Genomic DNA, 18,238 nt, shown 5'->3' with positions numbered 1-18,238 from the left:
TGCTTAATGCCACTGAATTGTACACCTAAAAATGGTCTAGATGGTAAATTTTGTTATGTTTATTTTAGCACATTTTAATTTTTTTATGTTTATTTTTGAGGGGGGGGGAGGGGCAGAGACAGATGGAGATACAGAATCTGAAGCAGGCTCCAGGCTCTGAGCTGTCAGCACAGAGCCCGACGCGGGGCTTGAACCTGCCAACTATGAGATCATCACCTGAGCTGAGGTCAGATGCTTAACCAACTGAGCCACCCTATATTTCAGCACATTGTAAAAAACAGAAGGAACACAGCACCATATTCTTGAATGTTGTTATTAAAAGCACAGGGCCCATCACCGAGACACTTAACATGAATAGATTCTATCTACAATTATTCTTCACACCCCCGAGTTTGTGCCTTCCCATCATTCAGGGACTTGGTTTCCAGTCTCTCCTCTCTCCTGTTACTCTGCTCCAAATGTCATCGTGATCACGTCTCTGTCCTTCTTCTAGTCTGGCTCAGATGGGAAGCTGTTCTCTACGGTGGTTTTGTCAGGACAAAGCGTGTGAATGTGTGTGAGAGAGTGTGAGTGAGTGGATATGAGTCTATGTGTGAGTGTCTGTGAGTGTGTATGAGTGTGTGTGTATGTGTCTATGTGTTTGAGATGTGCGAATCTGTGTGTATGTGTAAGTCTGTGTCTATGTGTGTGTGTGTGTGTGTGTATGAGTCTTTGTGTTTGAAGAGTGTGTGAGTCTGTGAGTGTGAGTGTCTCAGTCTATGTGAGTGTGTCTGTATCAGTCTGTGTGTCTGTGGGTGAGAGTGATGTGAGTGAGTCTCTGAGTGTGTGGGGGGGTGTGGGTGTATGTGCAGGGGAAGCAGGCTGGATCCTCCTTTTAGATGCTGGACTAGTTAAAGAGATCCTAGCCTGGGGATCGTCCCCAGGTGCCCTTAACCCCGTAGCGCACCAGGGCATCATAGAGGAGGCTCCAGGAAGCCTGACTCACAGAAATGAGGGCAGTGTTTACAGTGCCATGACAGCAGGCGGAGCCCCTGGCTCAGAATAAAATCTGAAAGAAAACTTTAAAAAGTGAGCCTTTGCCCATAATATAGTGGCTTCTCTAGTCTCATCTGAGTTGTGTTCTCCTTCCTTCCCTGTCACAGTCCACACCGCATAACAACCACTTGGACTCACAAAGTGACAGAAAGCAGAAGGAGGCTCTGGAGACTCACCTTTTCAAGGCCTCTGTTGTTAATTGCATAGTGTGCAAGATCAGCAATATAGACCATACTATGTTTTTTTCAAATAAGCTTTTTATTTTTTGATTCTTTTAAATTAAAAAATTTTTTAATGTTTGTTTATTTTTGAGAGAGAGAGACAGAGCACAAGCTGGAGAGGGGCAGAGAGGGAGGGAGACACTGAATCTGAAGCAGGCTTCAGGCTCTGAGCCATTAGCACAGAGTCTGACCCGAGGCTTGATCCCACGGACCTTGAGATCATGACCTGAGCTGAAGTCAGATGCTTAACCAACTGAGTCACCCAGGAAACCCTTAAATTGTTTTTTTTTTTTTTTTGAGAGGGAGAAAGGGAGAGCGTGAGCAGGGGGTGGGGAGGAGAGGGAGAAGGAGAGAGAATCTTAAGCAGGCTCCACGCCAAGTGCAGAGCCTGATGCAGGGCTCGATCCCATGACCCTGGCATTATGACCTGAGATGAAATAAAAAGTTGGACACTCAACTCCTCTGAGCTACCCAGGTGCCCCCAAATAAGCTTTTTAAATTGAGGTGTACTTTTCTGCTTGTGCAAATTATTGCCATGAATTTTCTCAAAGTGAGCACATCCATGTAAACTATTACCCAGATGAAGAAATAAAGCATCACTAGAACCCAAGAATGCCATCAATACCACAATATCTTAATTAGTGTGATTTTATAGTAAGTATTTACTTCTGCTAGTTTTAAGTCCTTCAGTTTTGCTCTTCAATATTATCTTGCTATATTTGGCCTTTTGCATTTTCATATAAAATTTAGAATCACTGTCAATTTCTGTATAAACACTTGCTTGTGAAATACTACTGAGGTTTTGATGAGAGTCCTTCAAATTATAGCTCCATTAAGAGGGAGACTTTATGCTATTGTCTTCTAACCCATGAACATGTAATTTCTTTCTCTTTGGACTTAATGCAAGTTTTCTTGATATATTTTATAGTTTTGTATGTATAACATCTTCTGTTAGATTTCTTCCAAGGTATTTGGGTATTGTTTTGTTTTCTATTATTATTGCTATCATAAGTGTTTTTCTTTAATTCTATATTATAATTCCTTTTCATGGGTATTTATAATGTGATTGTTTCTTAAATGTTTCCCTTATATTTAGCAACCTTGTTAAATTCATTTATTAGTTGTGGTAGTTTATTTGTAAGATCTTTTAGATTTTCTACATGCATAATCATGCTGTCTATGAATAATGAAAGTTGTTTTTTTCCTTTTTGTGCTGATTGCAAACCCCAGTTCAATAATTTCCCTCTTGGGGGAAAATCTTTCAGTATTTCACTTTGAATTAAGCTGGTTGCTCTCATTTTTTTGTGTGTGTGCATACTATTTATAAGAACAAAAAATTTCCTTTTATTCTAGTTAGCTACAACTTTATCATGAGTGGGGGTTGAATTTTATCAAATACTTTTTCTGCCTCTAATTAATCAAAGACTATTTTCCCTTTAATTAATGTGAATTATATGATTGATTTCCGAATATTAAACCAACCTTGCATTTCTGGACTACAACTGATTTGAGATATGATATAGTTTTTATGTTGATTTAATAATTTTTAATAGCTCTTTTTGCAGCTGTCTTTAACAGTGATTTGCCTATACTTTTATTTTCATATAATGTCAAGGTCAGGTTTTGGCATCAAAGTAGTGATGATTTTATAAAGTGTACCTCTTTTTATGTTCCCTGGTAGATTTTGGGCAATATTGGTGTTTCCCTTTCCCTCTCTTCCCCTCTCCTTCCTCCCTCCCTCCCTCCCTCCCTTTCTTTCCTTCCTTCCTTCCTTCCTTCCTTCCTTCCTTCCTTCCTTCATGTTTGGAAGAGTTGGGAAGCCACTGAGGTTGGAAATTATTTGAGAAGTTTAATTACAGATTCAGTGTCTTTAATAGATACAGGACCATTGGATGTTTATTCTTCTGGTGTCAGTTTCACTAAGTTGTGTTTCAGGAAGCTGTGCATTTCATAAAAACTGTGACAGTTATTTGTGTTAAGTCATTTATTATGTCTATTATTATTTTTTACAAATGATATCTACCTGTTCATTTCTGATATTGTAATTTGTGCATGCTCCCCCTTCCTACCTCCTACTCCCACTTTTATCATGCTAGGGATTTACAAATTTAATATTCTTCCTAAGAACCAACATTGGGTTTATTGCTTTTCCCCTATTATACATTTCCCCTATTATACATTTGTTTTCTCTTTCAATTTTTTCCTGCCCCCATATTGATTATTTCCTTCAACTTTATTTGGGGTTTAATTTGCTGTTATTTTCAAAATAATTGAAAATAAATAGATATCTAGGTTATTTTTGTAGCCTTTTTAAGTTTTCTAATAAAGAAATTTAAAGTTATAAATTTCCCTGTAAGCCTGCTTTAGCTGTAATCTACTACTTTTAATTATTATGGTTAGAAACACATAAAATATGCCCTTTTTAAGTGTATAGCTCAGTGGTGTTAACTATATTCACATTGTTGTGAAACTTATCCCCAGGACCTTTTCATCCTGCAAATGTGAAACTCTGTACCCATTAAACAGTAACTTCTCTTTTTCCCCTACCCCCAGCCCCTGGCAACTGCTGTTCTTTTCTGTCTCCATGAATGTGACTACTCTAGGTGCCTTATATAAATGGAATCATACAGTATTTGTCTTTACAACTGGCTTTTTTAGGTTAGTATATTGTCTTCAAGTTTCATCCATGCTGTAGCATATGTTTGAATTTCCTTCCACTTCTATAATATTCCATTGTATGTTTATATCATGTTTTCTTTATCCATTCATCCATTGATGGACATTTGGGTTGCTTTCACCTTTGGGCTGTTGTGAATAGTGCAGCTATGAATATGAGTATGCAACACTATTTTTAAAAAGTATTTTTATTTTTATTCATTTTTTTGAAAGAGTACACATGCATGAGAGTGGGGGAGGGGCAGGGAAATCTTCAGCAGGTTCCATGCCTCCCTTGGAGCTGGGTGTGGCGCTCCATCTCACGACTGTGAGATCATGACCTGAGCCGAAATCAAGAGTCAGACACTTAACTGACTGACTCACCCAGGGCACCCCACTATTTTTTGATATGTTGTAGTTTCATTATTAATCTCTTAAAATGTTTTTAAATTTTATGATTATTTTCTTCTTTGATATGCGAGTTATTTCAAAGTGGTCAATTTCCAAATGTCTGCATATTTTCTAGTCATATTTTTGTTGTTTATTTCTTGCTTAATTATACTATAGTCAGAAATACATCCTTTATGGTTTTTAACATTTCAAAATTTTTTAGACTCATTTTAGATTTGCCTACCATATGATTAATTTTGATAAATTTTCTGTGTGCATTTGTATGTGGTTTCTTGGTACAGTAATTTACATATATCAACGAGGAAAATTTTGGTAATTATGGTGTTCATGTCTATTTCCATTCTGATTCTTTTCTGCTTGTTATATCATTTACTGGGAGAAGTATGTTAAAATATTCCACTGTGATGTTAGATTTGTCTTTTTATAGTTCTGTCAGTTTTCCCCTTTATACATTCTGAGAGCATATAACTAAATACATATAAATTTAGAATTTAAATTTAGACTTTAAATTTGGAATTTAAATTTAGACTTTATTCCTAGCAGATTGCCCTATGTTTTATTATGAATTATTTCTTTTTCTCTTTTAGAAATGTCTCTTTTCCTAAAGTGTACTTTGTCTGACTATCAATGTAACTACACCAACAACTTTCTTTAAAATATTTTTTACTGTTTAGATTTACAGGGAAGTCAAATAGATAGTAGAAGAGTTCTCATGTATCCTACACCCATTTTTCCCTATTAACATCTTACATTAGCATGGTACATTTCTTGCATGTAATAAACCAGTCTGAATACTTCATAATTAACTACAGTGCATCCTTCATTTTTTTTTTTTATTTTTTATTTTTTACTTCACATCCTTTTTCTGTTCCAGGCATCCACATTACATTCAACCTTCATGTCTCTTTAGACACTTTTAGATTGTGATAGCTTCTTAGGCTTTCCTTGTTTCTGATGACCTTGACAGCTTTGAGGAATATTGCTCAGGTATTTTATAGAATATGCTACAGTTTAGGTTTGTCTGATTTTTTCCTGATGGTTATACAGGAGTTACAGGCTCTGGGTCAAAAGACTGCATAGGGAAGAGCACCATTTCCATCATATCAAATCAAGGGTACATAACACATCCCTTGATACTCACCTACATCACCTGTAAATTATCTTTCATCTCCATGAGGGGGCGGTAGCTAACAGATTATATGGAATTCTTAACCCACAGATTTGTCCCTTCTCTTTCATTTATTGATACACTCATTCATTTATTTATGTCCATGTGGATTTGTGGATCTTTTTTTTTGTACTTTGGGCTGTAACTCAGTACTGTGTTATTTATGCTGTCGTTCAAATTGTTTCACCTTTCACTGTTTCTTAACATATCTGAATATCAGCCTCACTTTTCTGTTCCCTCTTCTCTCCAGGAGTTTGGCTTCTCAGGTTCTCACTGCGTTAGGAGCTTGAAACTATAATTTCTTATATCCCTCATAAAACTGCCAAGAGTTCTGCTTAGCCCTGTTGTTTCTTGACCACCACTTTCTGCTTGTTTTTTTTTTTTAATTTTTTTAAACGTTTATTTATTTTTGAGACAGAGAGAGATAGAGCATGAACGGGAGAGGGTCAGAGAGAGGGAGACACAGAATCTGAAACAGGTTCCAGGCTCTGAGCTGTCAGCACAGAGCCCGACACGGGGCTCGAACTCACGGACCGCGAGATCACGACCTGAGCTGAAGTCGGACGCTTAACCGACTGAGCCACCCAGGCGCCCCTCTTTTTTTTTTTTTAATTTTTTTTTTAACTTTATTTTCTGCTTGGTTTTTAAACCTCTTGGCTCCTACCAGTTATGGATCCACTAATGCCTTAGAGAAGCCACACAAAATGCTCGGCTTATTTCAGTTATAGTTTCTTGGTTGTCAGGATCTCAGCCCCTCAAGTCCTAGTTGCCTTGGCAGATCTCTGATGCTTCCATAGAGATTTTTTAAAAAGTCATCAAGAGCTGCTGGTTGTTCTTGGTGGAAGGCTTAGTCTGGCACAAGCTGGTGTGTCATAGCCTGAAGTAAGATTCATCGGGCATAATAACATTGTTTGTTTTCTCCATCCACTATGTCATGGTTAATGGTGCCTCATATTATTTGAAGACCTAATACTTTGCTCCCAGTCATCCAGTATCCTCAGTAATACATATTTTATATGTTATGTAGGAGAATGAATCATTCTTTACATATCCTTATCTATACCCTTAGTCACAAGGGCTATGAAAAAGGATTCTCTGCTGACTTCTTTTCAAGGTAAGGGAAAAAATAATGATCTTGGAAGAAGATAGCCTTCATCATAAAGCTTCTGATGAAAGGAACAGATGGAGAGGGCTCTGTGGAATAGGCTGTTTGATCTTGGGGACCTAGCAACAGTACAATTACTGAAGCAATTTTTTGGTTAGACCTTAAAGAAATTAAGTCTCTCTATATGGTTAAGGATGGATTTGTGTACGAACATCACTCAGAGGTGAAGTCTGTGACTCACATTAGGGTGTCTGGCAGTGAAAGCGTCCCTTTAACTAGATTGAACAGGGTATATAACAGGTCTTCCAAGCATGCTCTGGCTAAGCTTTCCTCTGCCATCCCTACACTTGGGGAAAATACATTTGTATTTCCCTACCTCTCCAGTTTTGTGTATTCTGCAGTTCTGAAGAGCAGCTGTCTTCCTTGTTCATCACCCATGATGGAACACAGCCAAATCATTGAGAAAGTCCCCACAGATTGAGTTATCCACAAACTGATGCCATTTTAGTATGATCATTCAATTAGGCACAAATCCATCTCATTGTGTCACATCCATTTCAACATAATTCACAAGAATGTTGGGAAGGACCTGGCATGTATCTTGTTGAAATCCAGGTGCATTCTTATTTCAGGATCTCTTTCGTGTACCTCTGTACATACTCTATCAGAGAGAGAGAATGGGAGTAATTTTGCAAACTCATGGTTAGCTCTTGCAGTGGCTACTTTTCTTAAAGGTGATCATAACCCAACCCATTAAAAAGTGCATTTTAGAACTGCGCTGTCCAGTATGGCCGCCACTAGCCACACATGGCGATTTATATTTAATTTAAATTAATTAAAATTAAGCAAGTTAAAACTTCAGCTTCTCAGCCAAACTAGCCATATTTCAAGTGCTTTAAGCCTACTGTCTTGGGATAAAACACTTCTAACATTGCAGAAAGTTTTATTGAACAGCTGTCCTAAAATCTTGATTCTAGAATCAGATTTGAGCCCACTGGTCTGCAGATTGCCCTGTCATCATTTGACTCTTACACACAATGACATGGTGTTTTCCTGTAGTCAATCTTTCTCACTTGTCTTTTTTCCCACATTTCCTCCAAAATCAGCATCAAAAGGAACTCCATTCCTCTGTTGCCCAGCTCAGTCTATAAGGAGGATCTTGGATAGGGACTACCTTTTTGGCTTTCAAGGAGGTTGCATAAGAAATGAAACTAAGTCACATCTGCTACTGAGGATTTGTACCTGAGGAAGAGCACCGTCCATCTTGCTGGTGTTCATGTGACTGCTGTGGTTGCTAAGGGAAAAGAATGTGATCTGTATTGCTTGTCCAGAATGTCTGTTTCTAATCAGAGAGAGAATAGAGGCATGCACTCGGAGAATCAGCCAGGTTGTCTTATTCCTTCAGTAGATGCCATCGAGGGCAATTATGGTGCATGCGGACCCTGTAAAATGAGTGTCTGGGGTCCCTCATTTATGCCTTGTACAACATCATTAATAGAAGAAATTTTCCTGTTTTGTTTAAATGTTTATTTATTTTTGAGAGAGAGCACGAGCATGAGCTGGAGAGGGGCAGGGAGAGGGGGACAGAGGATCCAGAGTGGTCTCTGTGCTGACAGCACAGAGCCTGATGCGGCGCTTGAACTCATGAACTGTGAGATCGTGACCTAAGCTGAAGTTGAACGCTTAACCAACTGAACATCGAGGGGCCCCAGAAGAAATTTTCCTGTTTTTTAAAAGATAGAAGATGCCCCCAGCTGTCCTGGGGTGACAGTGTCAACTGCTAGTGGGTGGCACCTCTGTCCTGTGCCTGGCTGCCACCCCAGGATCTACACCCACCAGTTTGGTTTGCTGGTGGATGGTAAGGAGGAGAGGGGCAGATGGAAATCTCTCAGGACCCAGGTCCTGGACAGCATTGTTAGCGGTGGAGTTTATTGTCATGTCAGGAAGAAGAAAATCCTTTCTTAGTTGAGAGAATACCTTTTTTTTTTTTTTTAAAAGGAGTCATCAGGCAAGCTTAGGAAGATCCACCCACTGTTTGGAATACTTGCTTGCTCTGTTATGTCTGCACCCAAGGAGCAGATCGTGAGTCAGGTATGTGAGGGGACAAGGGTGTAGCAATAATGGAAGGAGGAGCTGTGGGCTGGGAGACAGGGACACCAGCGGTGTGACTTTAGGGCAGGTTATTTGCAGAGTCTCTATTTCCTCCCTTGCCCCTTCTACTTGCACAGACTTATTGTGACGACCAGAAGCATTTATGTGCCAGGAGCTGTATACAGAGTTTTTGAGGAAGGAGGGCTGGGTCCTGGGGCAAATGAGAAACTTCAGAGTTTGATGCTTTTGCTCCCCAAGCTGGTGCATCTCAGTGGTTGTGCTGGAGAGAGAATCAGAACCCAGAGCAGATTCACCCAGCACTCTGTTCTGCTCTGAGAAACTTCCTTTTATTTTCTCACTGATAATTTCCTTCTCTCTTTTTTCTTTTTCTGGGATTCCCACTTATCTGACATTGGACCTCTGGATTTCATCCTATATGCTTCTCTTGTCTTGTGTATTTTTGTATTTTTCCAACTCCTTTCTATTGTGCTTTTTAGGATATTTCTGACTTTATCTTTGAATTCCCATAATAAATGTTTATACTTTCTTCCACTTTTAATTTCCAAGAGCTCTTTTTAGTCTGTCATCTTTTTTTTTTTTTTTTTGGTAGCTCTGCTTTCCTGTTTGGGGAGCAGTAACTTCTTACATTTGTTGAAGGTATTAATTACTACTTTTTTTGTTTTTCACAGTGTCTCCTGTCTCCTTTGGTTTCCTTGCACTCATTTAATCTGGATTTTCCTTTTCCTGTGTGAGGCTTTCCTCCCCAGTTTATGATCCTTGATTGTTTAGTCACATTTAGGTGGAAAGCCCCAAAAGTGGATTGGAGTCTGTGTTTGCAACTGTGACTGCCCATTCGTCACCTGGGGAGTGTTAAAAAGTATCAGTCCTGGGAGTCAGTTCCAGGCCAGTTGGACCAAGATCTTTCAGAGTGTTGTCTGGGTATTGACCAGATTGATAGATAGAGATATAGAGATGGAGACACAGATTTAAATTCACCAGTAATTCTATTGTTCAGCCAGAGCCAGGATCCACTCCTTAGCCGGATGCCATCTGGGTGACAATGCTGGTTCTTTCTAGAGTTGGCATAATAACCACGTGTTGAAACCACTTTAGGGCCTTTTAATGCACTGGGTACCTAGGAGACTCTGATTACCTCCATATGATATTCTGTCTTTCTCCACCTTTGGCAGATTGCAGAGTGGGACTTTTCAGTGCCTTAAGTTTCAGGAACCCATGGGCAGGAAGGATAAGCTCATATCTGCCAAAGGCGTCTATGCAGCTACAATAAGAAATGTGGGAAGAAAGCAGATCAGCCCAGCTGTGAAGAGTGGGATCCAGGAGGGGCCAATCTGAGGCAGATGTGGCCAGGGAGCAGCCCTGGCTGGGGGATGGGACGGGACCTGTGAGGGAAGCTTCAAGCTTCAACTGAGTCCAGAGAGTTTGGCCCTTGGGCTCTGGTGAGGTCAGTCCTCCCTCTCCTTACCACTGGGAGAACAGTAGAGGCCAGGTGTGGCAGGTTATGGTATATCAGTGTCAATACATCTACATCAGTAATAACAAGAAGCTAGGTGCCTGGGTGGCTCATTTAGTTGAGCTTCTGACTCTTGATTTTGGCTCAGGTCATGATATGGTTCGCGGGATTGAGCCCCATGTTGGGCTCTGCACTGACAGTGTGGAGCCTGCTTGGGATTCTCTCTCTCTCTCTCTCTCTCTCTCTCTCTCTCTCTCTCTCATTTTCTCTCTCTCTCTCTCTCTCTCTGAAAATAAATAAAAATAAACTTTACAAAATAATAAAAAGAAGCTGTGGTTTGAGAGTGAAGACGCAGCATGGGAAGGACTGGACAGCACAGGAGTGTTGAGACAGGTGGTCAGGCCTGGGCCACGATCCCTCATTGCCTTGTGACCTCACCTTAGCCATACCTCCTCTTGGAGCCTTGGCTTGTCCCACTGGGAAGGAAGGAAGGATCATGATGGTCCCTGCCTAGCAAGAGAGTAAATGTGCTGGTGTATGTTGGGGGATGGGCTACGGAGGCTGCAGCACAAGAGGCCAGTTTGGTGTTTATGGTAAAACCTTCTCCCATGCAGCAGAGATCAAGTTTGCTCTTGAACTTTTAGACTGGATAAGGCATGAAGATGGAGGGGAGAAGGAATAAGCAGAAGACCAGAACACTCCCTAGGCTGTCCTCTTACTTGCAGTGCATTGGGCAGAGAGGGGCTGGCCTCTGGGTGGGAGGGCCCCAGGGAACCCTGTTCCTTAGCCTCATGTCTTCCTTTTACCCGTCCTGTTCCCCTGGGGTGGGGCTGTGTCTTCCAAGGAGGAAGGTGGCCTTCTGCATTCTCTGTTGGCTCGGGACAATTTATTTTTGATTAAGGATATTTTAGAAAGGCCAAAATTGTATTTTCTTTGTAAAACATTTGACGATCTGTGCAACACAGATGTACATTCTTTTTTTTATTACTTAAAATTTTTTTTTTAATGTTCATTTATTTTTGAGAGAGAGAGAGAGAGAGACAGAGACTGCGAGCAGGGGAGTGGCAGAGAGAGAGGGAAACACAGAATCCAGAGCAGGCTCCAGGCTCTGAGGTGTCAGCACAGAGCCTGATGCGGGGCTCAAAAGAGATCATGACCTGAGCCGAAGTCGGACGCACAACCGACTGAGCCACCCAGGTGCCCCACAGATGTGCGTTCTTTAACAAAACTGAGAGATCACAGATAAAGCTAGATGCTCCCTTGACCACCTAGAGTATTCTTCTTCTCCCCAGAGAGAACTATGCTAAGGGGTTTAGAATGTGTCCCTCTGGATTTGTTATCACACACTTACACAAGTGTATATGTATTTGTACAAGCATGTGGCTACACTTTGTTTCTACACAAATGGAGCGTATCTCAGAGTCTGTGCATCGTTCTGCACAGTGTCTCATGTGTCTTGAGTGTCTTGAGTGTCTCATGGCACATTTCGGAGAACTTACATACAGGACTTACTGCCTAGGAGAGCTACCACCTCTGTTTTAACCGCTATGTAGGCTTCCAGTGACTGCGTGTACTATGTATTGTATGAACACTCTCCTGTGATGAGCTTTTGGGTCGTTCCTGACGTTTGGTATATAAACAATGATGTTTGTGGGCTCATGTTTCTCTAGAGTGCATTGAAAGGAGTGGGATTACTATAGTAATAGTATATTCTACTGTTCTTTCCTGAGTGGCTACAGAGTGGTTTTGTCCCTACAGTGTAATCAGTTCTGGATATTATAATTTTGCTGATATAATGGAAGGAAGATTACGGTATTACTTTGTCATTTTCCCTGATTATTTGTGAGGTTAAGAACATCTGTGTTTTCTCTTGGGTCAGTTCCCCTTTGTTATTTTTGCTCTTTGTTTCCCACTGGAAAATTTGTCTTTTTCCTATCGATATATAGGACGTGTTTTGGTGTTGGTGTGAATGTTTGGGTCTGTGGTGCATAGGCAAACAATGTAACACATCCTATATATGAATCCTTTATCTCATATACTCCCATTATTTTCTTCCGGTCTGTAAATTTGTCTTTTTTGTTTTAGGTGGATTTTTTCTTCTCTCATGCAGGTTTAAAATTTTAATGTGGGAAATTTATAAGTCTTAATGATTTTTCATTACGTCTTATTTAAGAAGGCCTTCTTCCCTACCTGGACTCTTTAATATTGAAGAGTCATCTCTTTTATACTGAGATCACCGGTCCATCTAGAATTTACTTTCATGAGTAGTATGAAGCAGGCATATCTTTTTTCCTCAGTGGGTTGCAATGATTGTACCCATCCCCCACCCCAACCCAGTGATTTGCGATGTTACCTTCATTGTGTGTGTGTGTGTGTGTGTGTGTGTGTGTGTGTGTGTGTGTGTTTTAATGTTTATTTATATTTTGAGAGAGAAAGACAGAATGGGAGTTGGGGGTGGACAGAGAGAGAGGGAGACACAGAATCTGAAGCAGGGTTCAGCCTCTGAGATTTCAGCCCAGAGCCCAACACAAGGCTCGAACTCATGAGCTATGAAATGACCTGAGCCGAAGTTGGATGCTCAACTGACTGAGCCACCCAAGCATCCTGCCTTCATTGTATTTTAAGTTATCATAGATGTTGGGCTGTTCTGGACACTCATCACTCCTACTGGTTCATTTGTGTATTCCTATTCTGGTAAAAATTTGCTATTTTTAAATTTTTATATCTTTCATTGTTCTGCAGTGTCTCCACAGTTGATTTCTCTGCCTTCTGTGTTTTATTATTTGTACTCATGTTCTGTTGGAATTGTGTAGATTTTGTAAATTGATTTGGACCAAATCAAAATATTTGTAACATTGGTATAATAATTATATAATAACTATATTATAATAGATATTGTGCATATACATATGTATATTTATACATTTATATGACATATATATAAATATATATTGTTATTATTACATTTACAATATTATCTGTTATCTCCATCCAGGAATATGATTTATGTTTTTCATAAAAGCTTTGTACATTTTTGTTATGCTCTTTTCCTAGATGCTTCATAGTTTTGTTGATGTTGTATCTGAAATCTTTTTCTTATTACATTTTCTCAGTGGTTATTGCTAATGTTTAGGAAAGCCGTTGAGTTTTAGATGTTGAACTTGCACACAGTCACCTCACTAACCTTCTTAGTCTAGTTAATTGGTCAGTTGATTCTCTTGCTTTTCTCCAAAGATAGCCATACTGTTGGCAAAAATGCCCCTTCTCAGCTTCCCCCCTCTCAAGACTTTTCCTTGTGTTTGCAGCCCTGTCTGGGGTTACCAGCACACAATCGAATCATGCTAGCCATAGCAGGCATCCTAACCTTGTTCCTCAGGTGAAAGGGAGGACTCTTGTTGTTCTGTAATAAAATATTTGCTGCACTTTGCTGCTAGATATCTTTTAGCAAGTTAAGAAATTTGCTTCTTGATCTACTTCTTAAGGTTGATTTTCAATTAAGAATGATTCATGGATGTCATTAAGCTCCTTTTCATTTTTTTTGTCATGATCAAATGGCATTGTCTGGCATTGATAGCTTTGGGGAGGAGGTGATGGTAGTGGTGATAAGTTTTAACTGTCATAATACTTTTTTTTTCACTGAACTAAAGATTTTCTAATTTATAGGAAAAGAGAGAAAGCCATAATACACAGGCATATCCATTGCCATATTCACTTGGTTTTTATTGCTGATTATTTCTCACATTTGTTCCCTCTGCCTTTTCTGCTGGAGTTTTTAAAGTAAATTAAAGCTGTCATTGTTTGCCCATGAAAAGTCAGTATGCACTTTAAAAAGAAGCACATCTTCCTAACTTATCTGATACCATTATCATACTAACAAAGTCAACATTAATTCCTTAATATGACTTAATACTCTGTCTGTATTAAATATTCAGTCATCCCCAGAATGTCTTCTATAGCTGATCTCTTTACCAGGACCCAGTCAAGGACCAGATAGCCCTTTGGGTTGTAAAGTCTCTTAAGTCTTCTCTTTTAACTAGGATGCTTCCCTGCTTTTTAAGTTTTTTTTTTCATTTTCATTAAATTTTTTTTAATGTTTATTTTTGAGAGAGAGAGAAAGAGAGAGACAGAGCACAAGCAGGGGAGGAGCAGAGAGAGAGGGAAACACAGAATCTGAAACAGGTTCCAGTCTCTGAGGTGTCAGCACAGAGCCCGACGCGGGGCTCGAACTCACAAACCATGAGATCATGACCTGAGCCGAAGCTGGATCCTCAACCAGCTGAGCCACCCAGGCGCCCCTTTAATTTTCATTTTTTAAAGTTTACACCCAAGTTAGTTAGCATATAGTGCAACAATGATTTCAAGAGTAGATTCCTTAGTGCCCCTTACTCATTTAGCCCATCCCCCCCCACAACCCCTCCAGTAACCCTCAGTTTGTTCTCCGTATTTATGAGTCTCTTATGTTTTGCCCCTTCTATGTTTTTATATTATTTTTGTTTCCCTTCCCTTATATTCATCTGTTTTGTCTCTTAAAGTCCTCATATGAGTGAAGTCATATGATATTTGTCTTTCTCTGACTAATTTCACTTAGCATAATACCCTCCAGTACCATCCACGTAGTTGTAAATGGCAAGATTTCATTGTTTTTGATTGCAGAGTAATACTCCATGTTGTGTGTGTGTGTACATTCATCGATGGACATTTGGGCTCTTTCCATACTTTGACTAATGTTGATAGTGCTGCTATAAACATTGGGGTGCGTGTGTCCCTTTGAAACAGCACACCTGTATCCCTTGGATAAATACCTAGTAGTGCAATTGCTGGGTCATAGGGTAGTTCTATTTTAGTTTTTTGAGGAACCTCCATACTGTTTCCCAGAGTGGCTGTACCAGTTTGCATTCCACCAGCAGTGCAAAAGAGATCCTCTTTCTCAGCATCCTTGCCAACATCTGTTGTTGCCTGATTTGTTAATGTTAGCCATTCTGACAGGTGTCAGGTGGTATCTCATTGTGGTTTTGATTTGTATTTCCCTGATGATGAGTGATGTGGAGCATTTTTTCATGTGTCAGTTGGCCATCTGGATGTCTTCTTTGGAGAACTGTCTATTCATGTCTTTTGCCCATTTCTTCACTGAATTATTTGTTTTTTGGGTGTTGAGTTTGATAAGTTCTTTATAGATTTTGGATACTAACCCTTTATCTGATATGTCATTTGCAAATATATTCTCCCATTCTTTGGTTGCCTTTTAGTTTTGCTGATTATTCCCTTCTCTGTGTAGAACCTTTTTATTTTGATGAGGTCCCAGTAGTTCATTTTTACTTTTGTTTCCCTTGCCTCCGGAGATTTGTTGAGTAAGAAGTTGCTGCAGCCAAGATCAAAGTCTGCTTTCTCCTCAAGGATTTTGATGGCTTCCCGTCTTACATTTAGGTCTTTCATCCATTTTGAGTTTATTTTTCTGTATGGTGTAAGAAAGTGGCCCAGGTTCATTCTTCTGCATGTTGCTGTACAGTTTTCCCAGCACCACTTGCAGAAGAGACTGCCTTTATTCCATTGGATATTGTTTCCTGCTTTGTCAAAGATTAGTTGGCCATACGTTTGTGGGTCCATGTCTGGGTTCTCTATTATGTTGCATTGATCTGAGTGTCTGTTCTTGTGCCAGCACCATAATGTCTTGATGATAACAGCTTTGTAGTATAGCTTGAAGTCCAGGGTTGTGATGCCTCCTGCTTTGGTTTTCTTTTTCAAGATTGCTTTGGCTGTTCGGGGTCTTTTGTGGTTCCAAACAAATTTTAGGATTGTTTGTTCTAGCTCTATGAAGAATGCTGGTGTTATTTTGATAGGGATTGCATTGAATATGTAGATTGCTTTGGGTAGTATCGACATTTTAACAATATTTGTTCTTCCTATCCAGGAGCATGGAATCTTTTTCCTTTTTTTTTTTTTTTTTTGTGTGTGTGTGTCTTCTTCAATTTCTTTCATAAGCTTTCTTTAGTTTTCAGTGTGTAGACTTTTCACCTCCTTGGTTAGATTTATTCCGAGGTATTTTATGGTTTTCTTGTGTAACTGTAAATGGGATTGATTCCTTGATTTCTCTTTCTGTCGCTTCATTGTTGGTGTATAGGAATGCAGCCGATTTCTGTGCATTGATTTTATATCCTGCAATTTTGCTGAATTCACGAATCAATTCTAGCAGTTTTTTGGTGGAATATTTTGGGTTTTCCATATAGAGTATCATGTCATCTGTGAAGAGTGCAAGTTTGACCTCCTCCTGGCTGATTTGGATGCTTTTTATTTCTTTGTGTTGTCTGATTGCAGAATCTAAGACTTCCAATGCTATGTTGAATAACAGTGGCGAGAGTGGACATCCCGGTCTTGTTCCTAACCTTAGTGGGAAAGCTCTCAGTTTTTTTCCCATTGAGGATGATATTAGTGTTGGGTCGTTCATATATGGCTTTTATGATCTCGAGGTATGCTCCTTCTATCCCTACTTTCTTGAGGGTTTTATCAAGAAATGATGCTGTATTTTGTCAAATGCTTTCTCTGAATCTATTGAGAGGATCATATGGTTCTTGTCCTTTCTTTTATTGATGTGATGAACCACGTTAATTGTTTTGCAGATATTAAACTAGCCCTGCATCCCAGCTATAAATCCCACTTGGTCGTGGTGAATAATTTTTTTAATGTATTGTTGGATCTGGTTGGCTAATATCTTGTTGAGGATTTTTGCATCCGTGTTCATCAAGGAAATTGGTCTATAGTTCTCCTTTTTAGTGGGGTCTCTGGTTTTGGAATCAAGGTAATGCTAGCTTCATAGAAAGAGTTTGGAAATTTTCCTTTCATTTCTATTTTTTGGAAAAGCTTCAAGAGAATAGGTGTTAACTCTTCCTTAAATGTTTGGTAGAATTCCCCTGGAAAGCCATCTGGCCCTGGACTCTTGTTTTTTGGGAGATTTTTGATTACTACTTTGATTTCCTTACTGGTTATGGGTCTGTTCATATTTTCTATTTCTTCCTGTTTCAGTTTTGGTAGTGTATATGTTTTAGGAATTTGTCCATTTCTTCCATATTGCCCATTTTATTGGTGTATAATTGCTGATAATATTCTCTTATTATTGTTTTTATTTCTGCTGTGTTGGTTGTGATCTCTCCTCTTTCATTCTTGATTTTACTTATTTGGGCCCTTTCCTTTTTCTTTTTGATCAAACTGGCTAGTGGTTTATCACTTTTGTTAATTATTTCAAAGAACCAGCTTCTGGTTTCACTGATCTGTTATACTGTTTTTTGTTTTTTTTTTTTTTTGTTTTTGTTTTTTGTTTTGGTTTCAATAGCATTAATTTCTGCTCTAATCTTTATTATTTCGTCTCCTGCTGGTTTGGGGTTTCATTTGCTGTTATTTTTCCAGCTCTTTAAGGCGTAAAGTTAGGCTATGTATCTGAGAGCTTTCTTCCTTCTTTAGGAAGGCCTGGATTGCTATATACTTCTTCTTATGACTGCCTTTGCTGCATCCCAGAGGTTTGGGTTGTGGTGTTATCATTTTCATTGGCTTCCATATACTTTTTAATTTCCTCTTTAAGTTCTTGGTTAGCCCATTCATTGTTTAATAGGATGTTCTTCAGTCTCCAAGTATTTCTTACCTTTCCAAATTTTTTCTTGTGGTTGATTTTGAGTTTCATAGCATTGTGGTCTGAAAATATGCACGGTATGATCTTGATCTTTTTGTACTTGCTTAGATTTGATTTGTGTCCTAGTACATGGCCTTTTCTGGAGAACGTTCCATGTGTACTGGAGAAGAATGTATATTCTGCTGCTTTTGGATGAAATGTTCTGAATATATCTGTTAAGTCCATCTGGTCCAGTGTGTCATTCAAAGCCATTGTTTCCTTGTTGATTTTTTGATTAGATGATCTGTCCATTGGTGTGAGTGCGGTGTTGAAGTCTCCTACTATTATGGTATTACTATTGATGAGTTAGTTTCTTTATGCTTGTGATTAATATATTTGGGTGCCTGCACATTTGGCACATAAATGTTTACAATTGTTAGGTCTTCTTGGTGGACAGACCCCTTGCTTATGATATAATGCCCTT

The 18,238-nt window shown here is 39.2% G+C and overlaps 1 protein-coding gene across 9 annotated transcripts in view; it reads left to right on the top strand.

Annotated features, from left to right (window-relative positions):
- Window positions 1-18,238, top strand: part of APBA2 (amyloid beta precursor protein binding family A member 2) — a 272,652-nt gene that overhangs the window by 157,663 nt on the left and 96,751 nt on the right. For 3 of the 9 annotated variants that reach the window (XM_047863719.1, XM_047863715.1, XM_047863714.1), the window contains one exon: window positions 8,594-8,686. The exons of the other annotated variants lie outside the window; for them this stretch is intronic. The gene's annotated coding sequence lies outside the window, so the exon portion shown is untranslated. The remainder of the gene's footprint in view (window positions 1-8,593; window positions 8,687-18,238) is intronic. 9 annotated transcript variants of the gene reach the window in all.

This window comes from Prionailurus viverrinus, chromosome B3 (assembly GCF_022837055.1).
Source record: "Prionailurus viverrinus isolate Anna chromosome B3, UM_Priviv_1.0, whole genome shotgun sequence".
Lineage (NCBI taxonomy): Eukaryota > Metazoa > Chordata > Mammalia > Carnivora > Felidae > Prionailurus > Prionailurus viverrinus.
The sequence above is the reverse complement of the archived record's forward strand: the minus strand, read 5'-3'. Positions and strand labels throughout refer to the sequence as shown.